This window comes from Hesperophylax consimilis, chromosome 3 (assembly GCF_061612785.1).
Source record: "Hesperophylax consimilis isolate HC1 chromosome 3, BYU_Hcon_1.0, whole genome shotgun sequence".
NCBI lineage: Eukaryota > Metazoa > Arthropoda > Insecta > Trichoptera > Limnephilidae > Hesperophylax > Hesperophylax consimilis.
Window position 1 is genome coordinate 18,472,081 of NC_142838.1, and position 18,469 is coordinate 18,490,549.

Genomic DNA, 18,469 nt, shown 5'->3' on the forward strand with positions numbered 1-18,469 from the left:
ATGCACTTGAAAGGAAAAGTCAGAACATTATATTTAAAATGGTATGAACTAAGGTACATCTGAGAGAGGAGCTAAGAACTTCCCTCTCGGCAGTCCAGAGTTGGGTGAGACTGTGATCAGGCTGTCCGATGCGAGTTTCGGGTACCGCGCCCTTAAGCCGATTTCCCGATGGAGCCCTGACGAAAGTGTAACTGGGAACAGTTGGGTAGGAACCCGAAGACCCTAGGGAGTTGAAGTAGCGTCGGGTTGTCGGAGGCGGGGCGGAAGGTTTCCTAGTTCGAATCGGACATCCTTCTGACCTCCCACCGTCCTCAGGGGTGGCGCGTTTGGTCAGTAAGAAACGCCTCTTCAGGGGAAGCCCGATAGTCAGTGCGCGGGGACGAGGTTCAGATCCACCCCCATAAGGGGAGTAGGACAAAACAGAACAAACAGTTCAGTCTTATCAGGAGCAAGAGCACTCTCATTCTACGTACTGGTGTAAGAACTAATATGTCAATCCTACAATTAGAAAAAGACAAGAATGATTAATTGGAGCGAGATGGATGGAGGAAGTGAGAAGATTTTGGGAGGGAAACAATTTAAAACAAGATTAGTAAAGCGAACGATGGATGTGTGACCAAATTACAGATGTTGCCAAAATTAGTGATCGGTGAGGATGAGCTGATGACGAGGACTCCTGTAAGATGCATCAAATAAGAAATAAGTTTCTTAGCTATGAAAATAGCTGTGTCAGACAGGTAGTATAACGGAGATCAGTTTGCTTCACGGCCGGTACACGGGTTGACGGGGATCAGTAGATTGGGTACATCGGTGAGGTCAGGCTAAAAGGTGGATAGCAAGGAACAATTTGGTACATATAAGGTTAGGGAAGAGATAATTAGTGCATAAAGGTAACATTGTACAAAAGAAGATCAGTGCGTAAAGGTAAAAGAGTAAAGAATAGCGTGTACCTAAGATTCAGGAGCATATACACCTGGGTGCTGAATTAGCTAATCCTCGACTCTCAAAACCGACCATCTTTCAACCCATGTCTTCGTAAATTTCCGCAAGCATTCAAAATTCACTTTATTCGAAACGAGATCGGTAGTCCAAACCGGTCTCGTAATAACATCCAAACCCTTCAGTAATTCATCTCTGGCATCCATCAAAATCTCACAGTGCCACAAAATGTGCTCGGCAGTTTGGAAACAAACCAGTAAACAGAAAATAGCTTATTTGAACCCAATAAACATGTCTCCCACTAACACTTCCGTTGTTAAAACAACAATGCAACAAGCAAAAAGTATAGCCGAAGAGTGTGGTCAGGAATATATATGTGTTACATATGATCTTGCAATTGCAAAAGTGGCATTACAAATACAATCCACAGAACGGCCAAATTTTGACAATCTTTTTATTTTTCTTGGCGCATTTCATATCATCCTGGCCTATTTCAAAGCTATAGGAAAATTTATAGATGATTGTGGTTTGACGCATATGCTAATCGAAGCTGATTTGTTAGCCAATGGGTCTCTTAATGGATTCATGTCTGGTACGCATTACAATCGATGCAAGAGACTTCACCCTATTATTTCACTGGCCTTACAATTAATCCATTTTAAATTCTTTTTAAAAGAGGAAAATCTACAATTGTCACCATTATTCCATTCCAATTTTGTGCTCTGAGTTGTAATCTTAGTTCTTCTTCGTCATATTTTGCATAGTTCCGATAAGCTTTGGTGTTTATAAAATGTTTTTTCGATTTTGCTCTATAATTTGAATTATGGAGTGATCTGTGATTCTGGGTGCATCTAATAGATTTACCTGTAGTTCAAATACATTTGTTATCACCAGATCAATTAATGTACTTGATGTTAGAGTTACTCTAGTGGGATCTTTTACCAGTTGTTTCATCCCATTGAATTCAATGATTAAGTTTTTAAGTTTTTTGTATAGATGTCTGCATTTTTATTCATGTTTATATTGCAATCTCCTACTATAATATTAGGTTGTCTTTTTTTATGTTTTCTGAACACCATTTTTCGAAGTACGTTAAGAAATCCCTCAAACTCGAATTAGGTAAACGGTATACGATACCGTAGACCCCTTTTTTTAAGCTATTTTTTACTTTTATCGCCAAAATCCATGATGTTTTGATGTGACTAATGAAAAAGCTCATAAAAATATTAAAAGAATATTAGAAGTAAGTAAATATTTAACTCTTTAAGCCTTAGTAATATTCTACAAAATGATTAATCTGTGATTTTACCCAAAGATGTTTAGATTATGGAAGTTGAATTAATAAAAATTGGATTTGTTCGATTTAATTTTTTTATTTTATTGATTACTGTTATTTTTTTTCTTTGAAATACAACCACTGAGAGCAGGCAGACCAACTCGTTTCACCTGTGGAGACACCATACTTCGAATAGGTACTAAAACTGACCATTCTGTTATCGTTTTTTTCGCAACAATGCACTTGCGCGCATCAAAACTCTGAAATGCAACCACTGAGAGCCGCCAGACCAACTTGTTTCATCTGCGGAGAGGCCATACTTTGAATATATACTAAAACTACCCATTTCTGTGATCGTTTTTTTTTCGCAACAATGTAGCCTAATCTTGTAAGCTCTATAACTCATAGTTGCAACCACTTAGAGCAGGCAGACCAACTTTTTTCATATGCGGAGACGCCATACTTTGAATATGTACTAAAACTACCCATTCCTCTGATCGTTTTTTTTTCGAAACAATGAAGCCTCTTGTAAGCTCTATAACTCATAGTTGCAACCACTTAGAGCAGGCAGACCAACGTTTTTCATATGCGGAGATGCCATACTTTAAATATGTACTAAAACTACCCATTCCTCTGATCGTTTTTTTTTCGAAACAATAAAGCCTCTTGTAAGCTCTATAACTCATAGTTGCAACCACTTAGAGCAGGCAGACCAACGTTTTTCATATGCGGAGATGCCATACTTTGAATATGTACTAAAACTACCCATTCCTCTGATCGTTATGAAAAAGACCGTGACCTCTTAGACTATAACGTTTGGCTCGTAATTGCGATGAAATGATCCCCTCTGGCCATGGACTTAAACAGCCCCGGACGGAGCAATTCGAGAACAATTTGAAGCCGCGGGGTGAGGGGGAAGATTTATGGAAATTCCAAAACCTAAGTAAATATTTTAATGACGTATTCCATTCCATGTCTCATCAAATACCCCAAAAAATCATAACAGCATTAACACAAAATAATATAATAATAGTTCATTATGCACCACTTTGCAAACAAATCAGTTCAAAAGTTAGTCATACAAGATGGCAGCCAGGAAATTTCCTCTTACCCTAGATTTGGCTTCAATGCCATTCATACAAAATCGCTCCTTGACGACTGTTGATTGAATTTATTTACAGAATTCCCAAACATGATACTTTAGTTTTATATTTTTATACAAAATCGCACTAATGCTCGTCCAGGGCTTTTCAGGTCTATGCCTCAGGCACGGTTTTACAACCTCAGCTTACAGTGTACAGCGCGCCATAAACTCTAACTAATAATAATAGCTTCACCAGTCGCAATATAAATCAAAACATCGTACTAATAAATGAACTTATATAAAATCAAGGAACGGTCTGCGAATTATATGAGCAATCGGCATACCTCAGTCTGCGATGTGCACCATTATAACTGTCGAAGAAATGATCCCCTCTGGCTCAACTTACAATTGCCGTTTACATTACAACATAAACTGTACCGAGTAGTGAGTTTCATCAGTCAATAGTACAATGCACCGTCTGCTGTGTTGTGGTTTGCGGCGAGTTTAACAGCCTCTTTCTGACTCCCCCTCTGCTGTGAGCGGCCTTTACCACTTCAGAACATTCAACCTTTTATTTGTGAATTTACGTGCATCTGCCCCCTTTCGTAGTTCATAGCGATCTCTCACAAGAACGTATTTTCAGACAAGACGCGTCGCTGAATAGAACATAGGTTCTAATTTGATAATCGTTTGAAAGGGAGGTTAAGAAAATACTGTGAATATATATATTTTTTTAGTATCGGAAAGTGTATTTTGTATTTTGGAAGTATTTTCATCAGACATGGGAAGGCTGATAAGGGTAATAAGGACCGAAGGAAATTGTGAACGGAAGAATGAACTTTATTATAGTAGCAACTATTAAAAAAATGCATACATACTTATTTCTACACTCTAAAAACCTGTCCCGATGATGGACACTGCAAGAATGACCAAAGAGTAAGAAAACTGCTTTTGGCGCGGCCTCCAAGGTGTCGGATAAGCTATCAATATACACAACTTTTTGGATAATATCGTTCGTTAAGCAAAATAACTGGTTTATTAATGAGTAGAGATGAACTAACCAAGCTCTTAGAATTGAAAGAAATCGTATACACGATCCAAGCATCTAAGACCCGATCAATACATTCCGTTGTAGCCTGGAAAAAGAACTCATTAAGAACTTAATTTATTTTTATTATTATTTTATTAATAATTATTTATATTATCCAGGCACGGGTAGTGCCTTTGTGTGTTCCCTTAACTTACCCTTTTTAAACATTTTTTTTTCTGAAAATATGTATGTAACTTATGTGTAAAAAAACATTGGAAAAAATAAAGCAAATAAAAAAACTCCCTTTTTATTGTCAGAAAGTAAATGCGGACCGCCAATCTATATTAGGCATTATTACAATTACACATTGTCGATTTATTAGTATTTTTACGTAGGCGTTTGTCTAGGAATGTCAATCCATAGACAGATGCGCCAGTTTTGCCAGCGTTTCTTATTTATTTCACTATCAATTTCGGTTTGGCTATCAACAGTGCGACCGTGCTCGGGAAATCGGTAGTTACGTCTATCGATCCAATATTGAAAAGTTATTGATTTCACTGTGCTAGACCCACAGAGAGCTAGGTTGACATTAAGTTTCGAGAAACTAATACGGAGTTATGTTGAAAAGCAATAATTTGCAATTCAAATGCAACATAAAAGCAATTACCATGTATTGTAATACACAATGCTTTTCAATATCAATCCACTAACCAACCGACTAAAAGCTCCGGTGTTAATGTGAATCATTTTTTTCTGTTAAACTAATATTACGGATTGATATATAATAGCATTGTATATTAACCATGTGCGTATTATTGTATGGAGAGCGAAATGTCAATAACACACTGGAAGGGAGAGGTTTATTTTGTCTGGAGTCTAGACGTACGGACTGAAGCAGAACAGTGCTTCAAATAGATATAAAGGAACACGATAGGTACACCCAATGCACTTTTTGTAACAGTTGATCAATACGAGTAATACGACATGTAATTTTTCAAGTTTTTCTTGTTCTTTCGAAACGTTAATTTTCGATCGTCTTTAAAATTCACAGTATTTTTTTTTAAATACTTTCAACTTCACAACTACAGTATCCCATGAATTGTAAAAAATTAATTATTGTAGGTAGGTACTTTAAGTACTAAAAAAGTGGGTAGGTATTAAAAAGTAGGTAGATACAAAATATAAGATAAGTACTAAAGAAATTTATACAAAAAAATCTGGTAGAAACATATTATAATGGTTCCATGATAACTCAACACAGTGACAATTCAACACACTTTTAAAAAGTGATATAAAGTCATTAGAAACGATGATTTTTTTTAACCTAACGTAACCTAACCTACTTAACCCAGTTAATAAAGTTTTTGTTTCATCACTTTCCATGACTTTATATAATATTTTAAAGTTCTGATAAATTATCTATCTATTATTTGATGATTTATCCGGTCACCATTATAATATAGGTAGGTTTTCTATCTATCTATTCGCTTTATCAGTTCCAATTTTGAAAATTACACTTAAATTAAAAGCAAATTCGAGTTCTAGAGTTCATTGAACCAGAGTTACAGACAGACACATAATCTAAATCAGTATTTTTGATGTGATGATGATAATAATAATAATTATAAAAATGCATATTTTAGTAGGGCAATGATGCAGCACCATTCACAAATAGAATCGTGTAATAATAAAATCGGGTAAATACCACACCGCACTCTGTTTAAACATCTTAAGACGCCGAGAAAATTAAATGCCAGAAGAAAATGCTTTGTCCATGCAAATAATTATTGTTTCTCGGAAATTAATATAAACAAATTGGCTAAAAGAGCAAATATTATGACAGCGGCCATCACAAAAATACACTACAAAGTAAACAATGAACGAAAGGTTTATTAAAGGTGATATTGCGCAATGATTATATTGGGATAATAAAATATAATATCATGAGGAAAGTTAGGCTTTTAAGTATACCCAAGTTTTACCGAGGATAAAGTCGTTTGAGGCGATGCCATACGTAGTAATGTAAAATCATGGGGTTTTGGTTTGAAAATTTGGTCGCCTAGAAATGTTTCAGATGCTTTAATTAAATACTGCGAGTAGAATACATCTTGGCCTTTAAAATAATCGAGTATATTTTAGATAAGTCTTTTTATAAGCCCAGAATAAAATAATGTATAAGGCCTATGAAAACTGCTTTAAAGTTCAAAATCTCCTACTTACAAACCCATTTTCGGTTATGATTTTATTGTATAATGTAGCAAATTAAGTTATTTATAAAATGATCGAAAAAAAAAAATATTTATGCCTGAACATCCACAAAATAAAATAAAAGGCACTTTTTTGCCATGTTTTTTTCTTGCATAAATCAAAACAGGCGGATGGTGTTAAGCGGGAATTCAAACCTTATCGCTATCTACGTAAGTGTTGTTATTGATAGCGGCTCAATTTAAAATATTACACGACGTAGTGCATCGCCTTAAGGTTAAACGCGACGCTCCTTATTATCTATGTGTTCATAGATGGCTTAATTCATTAATTTTATTAAAATACGCCTTTTGCTTTACAATATTAAAACAAATTATTAGTTTGCGCCCGTACATACACAATATGAATATGAATAAATAGTTTTGTTCGTTTAAAAACTCAATTCTTTTGAGAACAAAGTGATGAAAGTACTGAAGGGTTAATATTGTAAAGCAATACATTGCAAAAAGCGTATGTTAATAAAATAATTCAATTAACGCCATCTATGAACACGTAGAATATAACAAGCGTCGCGTTTAACCTTAAGGGCCTTCCTTACTAGCGACCTCAATCGTTGTATGAAGAATCATGAATTGTCAGATTCAAACGACAATCTAAGTTATTAATCGTCAAAATATCGATAATGTAGCCACGCTAGGATATCATAAATACATTTTTCTGTCGAGATATATGTTTTTACTTACAATTTATTTTCGTTAAATACTATATAATGAACATCTAAGAATTCTCCTACTCATTCGGCTCTATGAGGTGGCCGTGAATGCACGCTTTCTACGGTCCGTCGTGTCAATATTTTTTCAAAGTTCGAAATTCCGCGTAATTATTACACTTCCATGAGACGTTTCAACAATATTCCACTCTATGCGTTGCGCGTAGGGACTATAATAGTGTGTCGCCTTTTTTTATGTTTCATCTGTGCGTTTCCGTCGAAGCTGTGTAGTGTCAAATAGTATTATTAAGAATCAATTTATTGTTAACATTTTTTTGGGTTTCTAGGTAATAAACAATTTAATATTATTAAGAATTAATATATTGTTAACATTTTTTCGGGTTTCTAGGTAATAAACAATTTCATATTATAAAGAATTAATTTATTGTTAACTTTTTTTCGGGTTTCTAATAAATATAGTAATAAACAATTTGATGTTTTTAAAATATAAAAGTATATAAAATATTCCAGCACTTACAATAAAGTAAAAGAAGCACATCGTATAAAAATGTTTCAGTCGAAAAGATCGAATGCCGAAATCACTTACTTCGAAATTATTGCAAAAAACTTAAATCACTGTTAGAAGTATCCCTTAGCATTGAGGAAGATTGTGTCAAGCCGTATTTTACGCCCGAGAACGGCTGTACGTTGTGCAATAACGTACCGGAAGACTTTGAATTAGGAAAAATAAAACAGTTTTATTTGGATATATTGAATGGTCCAAAACATGTATTTGGAGACCACTCACTATGCAAGGAACGGGCATACTTTTGCAAACGGGATACTGGCGACACTAATTACGTACCCAATATGACTTCGAGCTTGATAATGTCAAGAAACGCTTTTACAATTTTTGCATGCTACCCGAATTAATTGATCCTCGACACAATCGCTGCATGCCTATTAGAAATCCTGAGTATTTAGAAAAGTGCATAATAGCGAAAAGAAACAAAGTAAAATTGGTTTCAGCTAAAACCAAAACATGTAAAAAGGAATTGTTTCGAAGAAATCAATAACATTTTATTTCATTGAAGTGTCTTCAGAAGAAATTTCATTTATATTCCTAATGTATGTAGTCCACATTTTTAGAAATAGGGAAAAGGAGGGTTGGAAAGTTCCTGGCTATTCAGATCTAGTCACTAAACAACTAAAGAAACAAACTACCTTAAAAAATTGAAAATTAATAGTATTATTACTTCAATAGAAGAGAGTCCAAATATAATTACTAATCATATAAATTACTTCTTCAGTGACATTGGTCCAAGCTTCGCTAGTAATTTGTGCAGTGCTAATAAAACTATTGAGATGTGTCTGGTGAATGATTTTAAATCTGAACTTCACGTTACAGGGGACAATTTTTATTTTAAACCAACTAGCATTTCTGAAGTCACAAATGTGATAAATGATTTAAAAATGTCTTTCTCGTGCGGTATTGATTCTTTAAGTGTTATGGTGTATAAAATGCATGTATCCGAATTAGCTTGTCTCATATCTCACCTTGTAAATACAGGAGTTTTCCAATAAGAGGTGTAATTTTGATATTTAATCGTAAAATATCAATGGTTTCGTTGATTGTGTGGCACGTAGCGCCGTCTTGTTGAAAGTAAACGTTGTCCAGATTAATACCATCCGATTCCGGCCATAAAACATCATTCATTTTTTTTCGGTAGCGCAGTCCATTCACTGTTGTCCATTCTGTTGCTCCAGCCTCATTTTCAAAAAAGTAAGGTCCAATGACTCCGCCGGACCATAAGCCGCACCAAACAGTCACACGTTGAGTGTAAAGAGGCTTTTTAACAATAACTCTTGGGTTTTTCGAGCCTCAGATGCGACGTTTTTGCGTGTTGACGAAGCCACCGAGGTGGAAATGGGCCTCATCACTCAAAATGATTTGCATTTGATTCACTCAAGTGAATTTTAATAAGTTCAATGCGTTGTTGAAGCGTGTATCGTTCCATTTTATTAATGGCGTTGTTTCTACTTGTCAAATGTCAAAAAATGACAGCTTCAAAAGTAACATCTACCGAAATAGCGGGCTATTCAAAATAACACCTCTTATTGGAAAACACTGTATTAGCTTCGAGAGTGGGATGTTCCCTTCTCACTGTAAGAAAGCTAAAGTAATTCCCCTTTTTAAATATGGAGATCGTCTAGATGTTAATAATTACAGACCTATATTCTTACTCAATACTCTTTCAAAAGTAATAGAGAGATTAGATATGTCGAGATTGGTATCATTCTTAGAAACATATAATATACATACTCTCTAGCAATCAGTTTGGTTTCAGAGAGAATACAGGAACAAGTGATGTAGTGTTGAGGGTATTGTCCAAAGTCAAAGTCAAATATGAATACAATGTCCTGAAGGAGCTTGCAGAACTAGAAAGCATTACCATAGAAAAGTGTGGTCTTTTCATACATGAAGAGTATCCGTATATGGGTGCGACACCAGATGGAATTTCTTCTGAATACACCGTGATTGAAATTAAATGTCCTTTCGCAGCACGCAGCATGCTCATATAAGAAGCAGTAAAATCCAAAAAAATTATGTTAGCAAAAATGGAGAAATTCTGGTAAATACATCTCACGATTGGTTTTACCAGGTTCAGGGCCAATTACATGTAACAAAAAAAGCTATTTGTATGTTTGTTGTATGGACTGAACTCGGATAAAAATCGAAAAAATTTTACGGGATGACGAATTTCGGCAGACTAATATGGTTGAATAGCTGAATCGCTTTTACAATTTTTGTATGCTACCCGAATTAATTGATCCTGGACATAATCGCTGCATGCCTATTATAAATCCTGAGTAATTCAAAGTGCATAATACCGAAAAGAAGTAAAGTAAAATTGGTTTCAGCTAAAACCAAAACATGTAAGAATTTTTAAGAAGATCAATAACATTTTCATTGAAGTGTCCTGAAAAGAAATTTCATTTATATTCCTTATGTATGTGGTCTACATTTTTAGAGATAGGGAAGATGGGGGGTTGGAAAGTTCCAGGCTATTCAGATCTAGTCACTAAACATATCTACGCCGTTCTCAAGCAACTTTCAATCCTGAATTATGGTCTCTCACCAGGGTGATACTGAACGTATCTTCCACTTTTGAACGAGGTACAGATTCATTATATGTAACTATATAAAATTTATTTTAATTCTATAATATGACATACTTATATAAATTAAATTAAATTTGTTTTGTCCTCGCCGGCTTTTGAACCCGTGACCTCAAATTAAACTATACAATTTAGTATTAACAGTGCCCCGCCGCACTGCGAAACCAGGCTGGAACAAAGGGAAGCCTTTTGTAACTCTTTATAATTGTATTTATCAAAAAAAAAATCCAAATAAAAAGTTATATTAAATGTTGTTACTGAGAACCTCCTCCATGAATCAAGCTATTGTAATATTGCATTACATTCTAAAATATATTTTAACATAATTTTCATAATCACAATATCTTTAATTAATAATAATTTGTTTTGCTCTGTGCGTGTCTTGTATTGAATGGAACGCACCGGCCAGCTGCCAGGTGCAGCGAGTTAGATATTCGAATTCGCGCTAGAAACATTTAGTAGCGAGGGCCGTTAAGGTTAAACGCAACGCTCGTTGTATTCTACGTGTTCACAGATGGCGTTAATTAATTAATTTTGTTTAAATACGCTTTTGCAAGGTATTGCTTTACAATATTAAGACAAATCATTTGTTTGCGCCCGTATATACGCAATATGAATATGAATCAATAGTTTTGTTCGTTTAAAGACTTAATTCTTTCGAGAAAGGCACACAAATACAATATTTTACCGATGATTCAATCCAATATTGTATTTGTATGCCTTTCTCGATAGAATTGAGTTTTTATATGGACAAAACTATTTATTCATATTCATATTGCGTATATGAGGGCGCAAACAAATAATTTGTCTTAATACTGTAAAGCAATACCTTGCAAAAGCGTATTTAAACAAAATTAATTAATTAACGCCATCTGTGAACACGTAGAATACAACGAGCGTTGCGTTTAACCTTAACAAAAACCTCACATAATCTCACCTCGGATAAGTAAATAATAATATTATGGTTTACCTTCGCCCATATTAACAAACAGAAATGCTTATTTTCCAATGGAATAAGAATTCAATGTGACATAAATTATTCATATGTATAGAATAAAATTTAATTGTCTAGATAAATTATTATATTATTAAAAGAAAATAATAACCACTGCTCCACATCGAACTAAGTAAACCGCATTTTCTCAATATTGTTTTAATAAAGAACCCATTGAATGTTAATAATCATGTTACAGTTTCCAGTACCAAATGCCAAAGACATATGTAAACAAACTTCTATTATAAAAATGTGTAAAGACAAAATATCAGAAATACTACAAACTAGTGAGAAATGGAAATCAATTTATTACACCTAATTTCAAAACAACCCAAATGCAAAACCATTATATTTTACCTAGAAAATAGTTGTTTTTCTTTAGCATTATCAAAAATAAAAAATAAAATTGGTCATTTTTTCTAACTACAATGACACTATACGTATATGGTAAAGGTAATGTAGTATTTACAAGCGGTCGATGGAGCAGCGGGTAAGACGATTGAATCGAGTTTGAAACTCACAGCTTATTCCCTTTTCCAAAGAAATTATTCTCAGGGAAAGGGAACTAACTGTAAATGCAGATTATCAACTTGTTTCTCTTTTAGAATAATAAATCAAGAGGACATTGGAAAAAGTATTATCTAACGGCATGAAAAATAGCTAAAAATTTTCTTTACCAAGAGATCTGAATTATTAAATCAATTTATGACATGAAGATTGTACAAGATAAGTCTGCAAATCACTTACATGTCATAATTGCTTCAATTCAAGCATTTAATTTTTCTTCCTGTGCTTGAGGGTGAAATCTGGGTCAGTTAAAATAAAAAAATAAAACAAATTTCACTATGCACACAGATATAATATGGTAGTCCCAAGAGAGGTGTATTATCTTCTTCCTTCATGACAGAAGATACTAGAACGATGATATCATGTACGACCTCTCTCCTAGACTACTACTATATCTAAGCCATGTTCCTGGGAAAGTAAATCTAATTTTATTGCAGTTAATGAAATCGTGGACAGGCTCGTCAAAATGAGATAGTGAATTATACGCTACCTATAGACTAACGGAAGACCTCTTGATTTGTATTCATAACACATAATAATATTTATACTTAACTCAACATTACTTTTGTTATTGTTCAATTGTATGAAACATGAACATTAAAATATACATATTATATATATACGAATCGTCACAACTAGCTGTCATGATGTCTAATGCGTGACGTTTATATAATTTCATGAAAGCAGAACATTCTTTGACCGGTCCTTGAAAACTAAATAATTTTGGTGGGTGTCACAGTTTTAGCGAGTCAAAACACTATTTTTGTTAGATTACTATTTTACAACACAATATAAGAAGTGTATTGTTCAGTTACAAATAAAGGTCTGTGTCCAAAATAAGCAACAATTTGTCATTTGTATTATAACCACAGCATCTGATTAAACACTCCCAGTTTCTGGCTTGGTTCAATTGGCACCAATTCATGGAATATAAATTACTGCATGTAGATACTATAAAAAGCATATTCTAATGCACTTTTAGATGTCTATTTAACGTTGGTGGTCCAAATTGTGATGAAGATAGGCGTGTTGCGCAATTATATGTAGATCCATCTAAGTCAATGACGGTCTTGATCAATGAAAACATCGGACCAGCAAGTAGAAATGATTGCCTACCGATATTTAAAGTACACACAGATAAGAAGCCATTGAGTGATCAGTGTGATGGTTTCTATGAATCTCATGACACATAAACTAGCATTTCAGAGGTCTGCAGAACCGATGGAACACTCAGCTGTCAAACATTTTGAACCGAATTTGGGGGAATTATTTCGAAAAATTAACGTGTCACAAATAGCAGGCTTGTTGGTCCTAAGATAATACAACCAAATAGCATTTAAAGCTATTGGTAATAGAAGATATTAATCCATGGGAAAATAAAATCCAACGATCACAACCATTATAATAAATTTTTGCTGAAAGTTTCCAAGCGTTCACGAAACTGAAAATGTTCATAAATAAAGCCAAAATAGACTCACCACCACAGCCATACACATTGAATATGAATTTTACGGATAAAGCCGTGGGTCAACGAAAACTCAAACAGACCACACACAGCACAACTTCAGGGCGGCCCAGAGAACTAGAGACTAGAGATGGTCGATATTACTGTCCCGGTTATTCTGCCCCGGTGACTTATGTCACTGGACCGCCCGATATTGTATACCGGCTATTTTTGGAACCCGTTCTTTGTGGATTTTTAATATATATATATTTGTGTGTGTGTGAACAAAAAATTGAAGCAATTGGTTCCTTAAGCAGAATATTACAAAACTGGTAATATTCTGACAATCGTCTTCTTCCTTCTCACATGTCTTGTATGAAAATTAAAAATACAGAAGGTATTAGAATGATGACATCATATTAAATGACCTCTCGTTAATTCCAATACAATGGCCACTCCCCTATGAAATAAAAATTGTCCTTATTCCGAACGAATTCGTTTATTGATTGAGCATAGCCAAGTGCTGTTTTAACTCGTTTCTGTAAATTTGTTGGTACGTTCCGTTTCAACGTGGTGGCCATTTTACTGGATCAATAAAAATTATTTAAATATGAAATCGTGGTGGTTATTTAGATATCCTTGTTTGCATTTTTACAATATTATGGTACCTACCTGCCTGAAGAAAGTATGAAAAAGAACTATTATAAATAATAAAAAATAATACTTTGGGCATATTGTATAATCCTATATTCGAGATTTCAAAAAAGTTAACATTAAATAAATGGTTTATAATATTTAGTAGGTAGTTATTTAAGTACCTACTGACAAATCATGTGATTTCAGAGTTAATTTTTGTTTTTATTTATAAAGCAAATTAGAAACATATTTTTGAGGACGCGAGGTCTACAAATGTTCACAGAACTACTAGTTTATTACCATATTTTACGATCAACCTCCCAGCCAAAGGGAACCGGTTCCAAAAGTAGCAGGATACAGAATTGGTCTCCGGACCAACCATAGACAACTTTTATATATAGAGAGGACTAATTTACCAAGGACCATAAATAAACCACTCTCCAAGGACCTAAAACGTACTAAAGCCAAGCCCATGCCTATAAAGCCCTAGAATTTGATGCCGCGGGGTAAGGGGAAGATGTATGAAAAATTCCAAAACCTACATGAATGTTTTAATGACATATCCCATTCCTTGTCATATCAAATACCTAAAAAAAATCATAAGCCGCTATAACTGCGTTAACAACACACAAATAAAATAATAATATTTCATTATACACTACTTTGCATTCAAATCAGTTCAAAAGTTAGTTAAACAAGATGGCTGCCAGGCAATTTCCCTTCACCCTATATTTGGCTTCAATGCTATTCATATAGAATCGCACTAATGCTCTGTCCAAGGCTTTTTAGGTCCATGCCAAAAACAAATGTCCAGGAACTAGTTCCTTTGGATTATTGTACGGAAATTGGATTTTTTTCCCATTTCCCAAATTTCTTTAAAAAACGACGAAAGAATATGTAATAAATATAATAAATAATATCATAAGCGTTTCATAAAAAAAACGCTACCAAAATAATGTTTTCGCCTCAAATATGATAAAATTTCTGTTCGGGTCTGTTGTTTTTTTTTTTAAACTTTTATAGATAAATCAAAATATAAAATCTCAGTGCCAATTGTTTCGCAGGATTTGAACAATTTATCAAATTTCAAAGTTAATTTTCAAGTTCTGTTATTATTTCAGTTCTGTGAAATAACTGGCCCATCATAGAATAATAACAAAACTTGATTGGAACTTTCATGTAACTTGAAAATTATCTTTGAAATTTGATTAATTGATTTCATGATTTATTCGGGTGCAGCAGGGTGCAGAATGGGTGCAGAAAGTGCAGACCATGTTAACTGACAAAAACATGTTTTGAGATGTAGCATTTTGAATGTTTTTATGCACAAAAATAACTTAATTCATAAAAAACTAAGAGCCGTTAACGATATGACAATACAATCATTGCAGTAATATGATTTGAAACAAAATAATAAAACTTGAAAAATGGGAAAAAAAAAGTTGGATACCATCCATTACACGAACACATGAACCAATTTATGGTACATAACATATTTACATGTTCCAAAACTAACAAGTGCAATAAAAAAAATACCAGTGTAAAATGCAGTGTAATGCTTGGTTCCTGTTTGTACCAGGTAGTAAAGTACATAAACCAATATAATCCCAGATGAAGTGTTTCATTGATTCTTTTTCACCAAAATTAGTGGAATTTGCAAATAAATTAGTGTTACTTTATAAGCTTTTGGTCTAATCAAGGTCGGCCCTATGCAGGTGCAGTTGGAGCATTCCGCTCCAGGCAGCACCGGGCGTCAAATTGCCAAGGCGCTGATAATATATAACACTTAACAGTCTTAACACGTCTTCGTTATTTTTCATAAAAACGGTGCTACACAAAAATACAAATCATCTGAATATTGTTGATTACAGATGGATTACAGTGATCACCTACTTACAGTGATCGCGTTTACTGGTTTTGACAAGGGGCGCCAAAATTTTACTTGAGGCAGACGCCCTTTGGCTAATATTCCTTGGGCGTCCCCGACATCTTCTTCCATTTAAACCACTCTATAAACAATCCTGGCACTAATTATAAATTTTCAGCGATATAGATGAACTACTTTTCGAGTTTTGAAAGCACAAACTAATATTTGGTAGGTGGTTATGGGTACCGCCCCTGGAACTATTTATTGGATGACCAACATCTACGCCATAAGGTTACGCCAAGTGGTTCGCTACGTTTGGTGACTTAGCAGGGGTGCCTGGGTCATGGGGTAATGTCTGTCAAAGTCTTGGTGGCGGGTGCGTCGACCCAGCTTCTGTGTTGCGGACTGGAATTGGGAGATACCGGTTGAGGGGGCCAGACCCTCAGGCTCAAGATTGAGGGTGGACTGCCCTATCAACGAGTGTATAAACCCGCTGCTGCTGTTGTGCCGGTTCGTGACCAGAGAGGACAAAGTAGTGTTTGGGGTGCATTGAGCGACCTTTCCACCCGGACTCTTCCAAAGAGGGGTGATCGTCCAACCCGACCACCCCATACTACCGTCCCATAGCGATCACATCTATTCTATCCAAGGTGATGGAACGTGTGATCAATGACAAACTGCTCACATAATAATATTTGGCCAATTTATATAGCGCCGTATTCTACATACCTCGAGAAGAATAAAATTATTAATGACTGTCAATACGGATTCTGGCGTAACTGATCTTCTCACGTATGTGACACATATTTGGGGGCGGTGCCTCAAACTATACAGCGAGACCCAAACGGTTGCACTGGACATTTCCAAGACCTTTGAACGGGTTTGTCATTTAGAGAATTTCTTCCGGAAGGCTTATATATATAATCCGTGCATATTATATTTATAGAATGTAGAGAAAGATCGATGTTTTGTAATTATGTTGTAAAAAATATATTTTGGACGCTTACATTGCCAATGCTAGCTAAACCTTATGAGATACCTTAAAATAATGTACTATGGAGTGGTATGTCTATCTCCTAAGGGTAACCCTCAGCAGTACTATGGAGTGGTATGTATATCTCCTAAGGGTAACCCTCAGCAGTACTATGGAGTGGTATGTCTATCTCTTAAGGGTAACCCTCAGCAGTACTATGGAGTGGTATGTCTATCTCCTAAGGGTAACCCTCAGCAGTACTATGGAGTGGTATGTCTATCTCCTAAGGGTAACCCTCAGCAGTACTATGGAGTGGTATGTCTATCTCCTAAGGGTAACCCTCAGCAGTACTATGGAGTGGTATGTCTATCTCCTAAGGGTAACCCTCAGCAGTACTATGGAGTGGTATGTCTATCTCCTAAGGGTAACCCTCAGCAGTACTATGGAGTGGTATGTCTATCTCCTAAGGGTAACCCTCAGCAGTACTATGGAGTGGTATGTCTATCTCCTAAGGGTAACCCTCAGCAGTACTATGGAGTGGTATGTCTATCTCCTAAGGGTAACCCTTAGCAGTACTATGGAGTGGTATGTCTATCTCCTAAGGGTAACCCTCAGCAGTACTATGGAGTGGTATGTCTATCTCCTAAGGGTAACCCTCAGCAGTACTATGGAGTGGTATGTCTATCTCCTAAGGGTAACCCTCAGCAGTACTATGGAGTGGTATGTCTATCTCCTAAGGGTAACCCTCAGCAGTACTATGGAGTGGTATGTCTATCTCCTAAGGGTAACCCTCAGCAGTACTATGGAGTGGTATGTCTATCTCCTAAGGGTAACCCTCAGCAGTACTATGGAGTGGTATGTCTATCTCCTAAGGGTAACCCTCAGCAGTACTATGGAGTGGTATGTCTATCTCCTAAGGGTAACCCTCAGCAGTACTATGGAGTGGTATGTCTATCTCCTAAGGGTAACCCTTAGCAGTACTATGGAGTGGTATGTCTATCTCCTAAGGGTAACCCTCAGCAGTACTATGGAGTGGTATGTCTATCTCCTAAGGGTAACCCTTAGCAGTACTATGGAGTGGTATGTCTATCTCCTAAGGGTAACCCTCAGCAGTACTATGGAGTGGTATGTCTATCTCCTAAGGGTAACCATCAGCAGTACTATGGAGTGGTATGTCTATCTCCTAAGGGTAACCATCAGCAGTACTATGGAGTGGTATGTCTATCTCCTAAGGGTAACCCTCAGCAGTACTATGGAGTGGTATGTCTATCTCCTAAGGGTAACCCTCAGCAGTACTATGGAGTGGTATGTCTATCTCCTAAGGGTAACCCTCAGCAGTACTATGGAGTGGTATGTCTATCTCCTAAGGGTAACCCTCAGCAGTACTATGGAGTGGTATGTCTATCTCCTAAGGGTAACCCTCAGCAGTACTATGGAGTGGTATGTCTATCTCCTAAGGGTAACCCTCAGCAGTACTATGGAGTGGTATGTCTATCTCCTAAGGGTAACCCTCAGCAGTACTATGGAGTGGTATGTCTATCTCCTAAGGGTAACCCTCAGCAGTA

General features: G+C 35.6%; 1 long non-coding RNA gene across 1 annotated transcript in view; it reads right to left on the reverse strand.

Annotated features, from left to right (window-relative positions):
* LOC149425068 (uncharacterized) overlaps positions 1-13,600 on the reverse strand; it is a 113,915-nt gene extending 100,315 nt beyond the window's left edge. Inside the window, exon 1 of the long non-coding RNA XR_016305058.1 lies at positions 13,463-13,600. This is a non-coding gene — a long non-coding RNA (uncharacterized LOC149425068). The remainder of the gene's footprint in view (positions 1-13,462) is intronic.
* Positions 13,601-18,469: the final 4,869 nt, after the last annotated feature.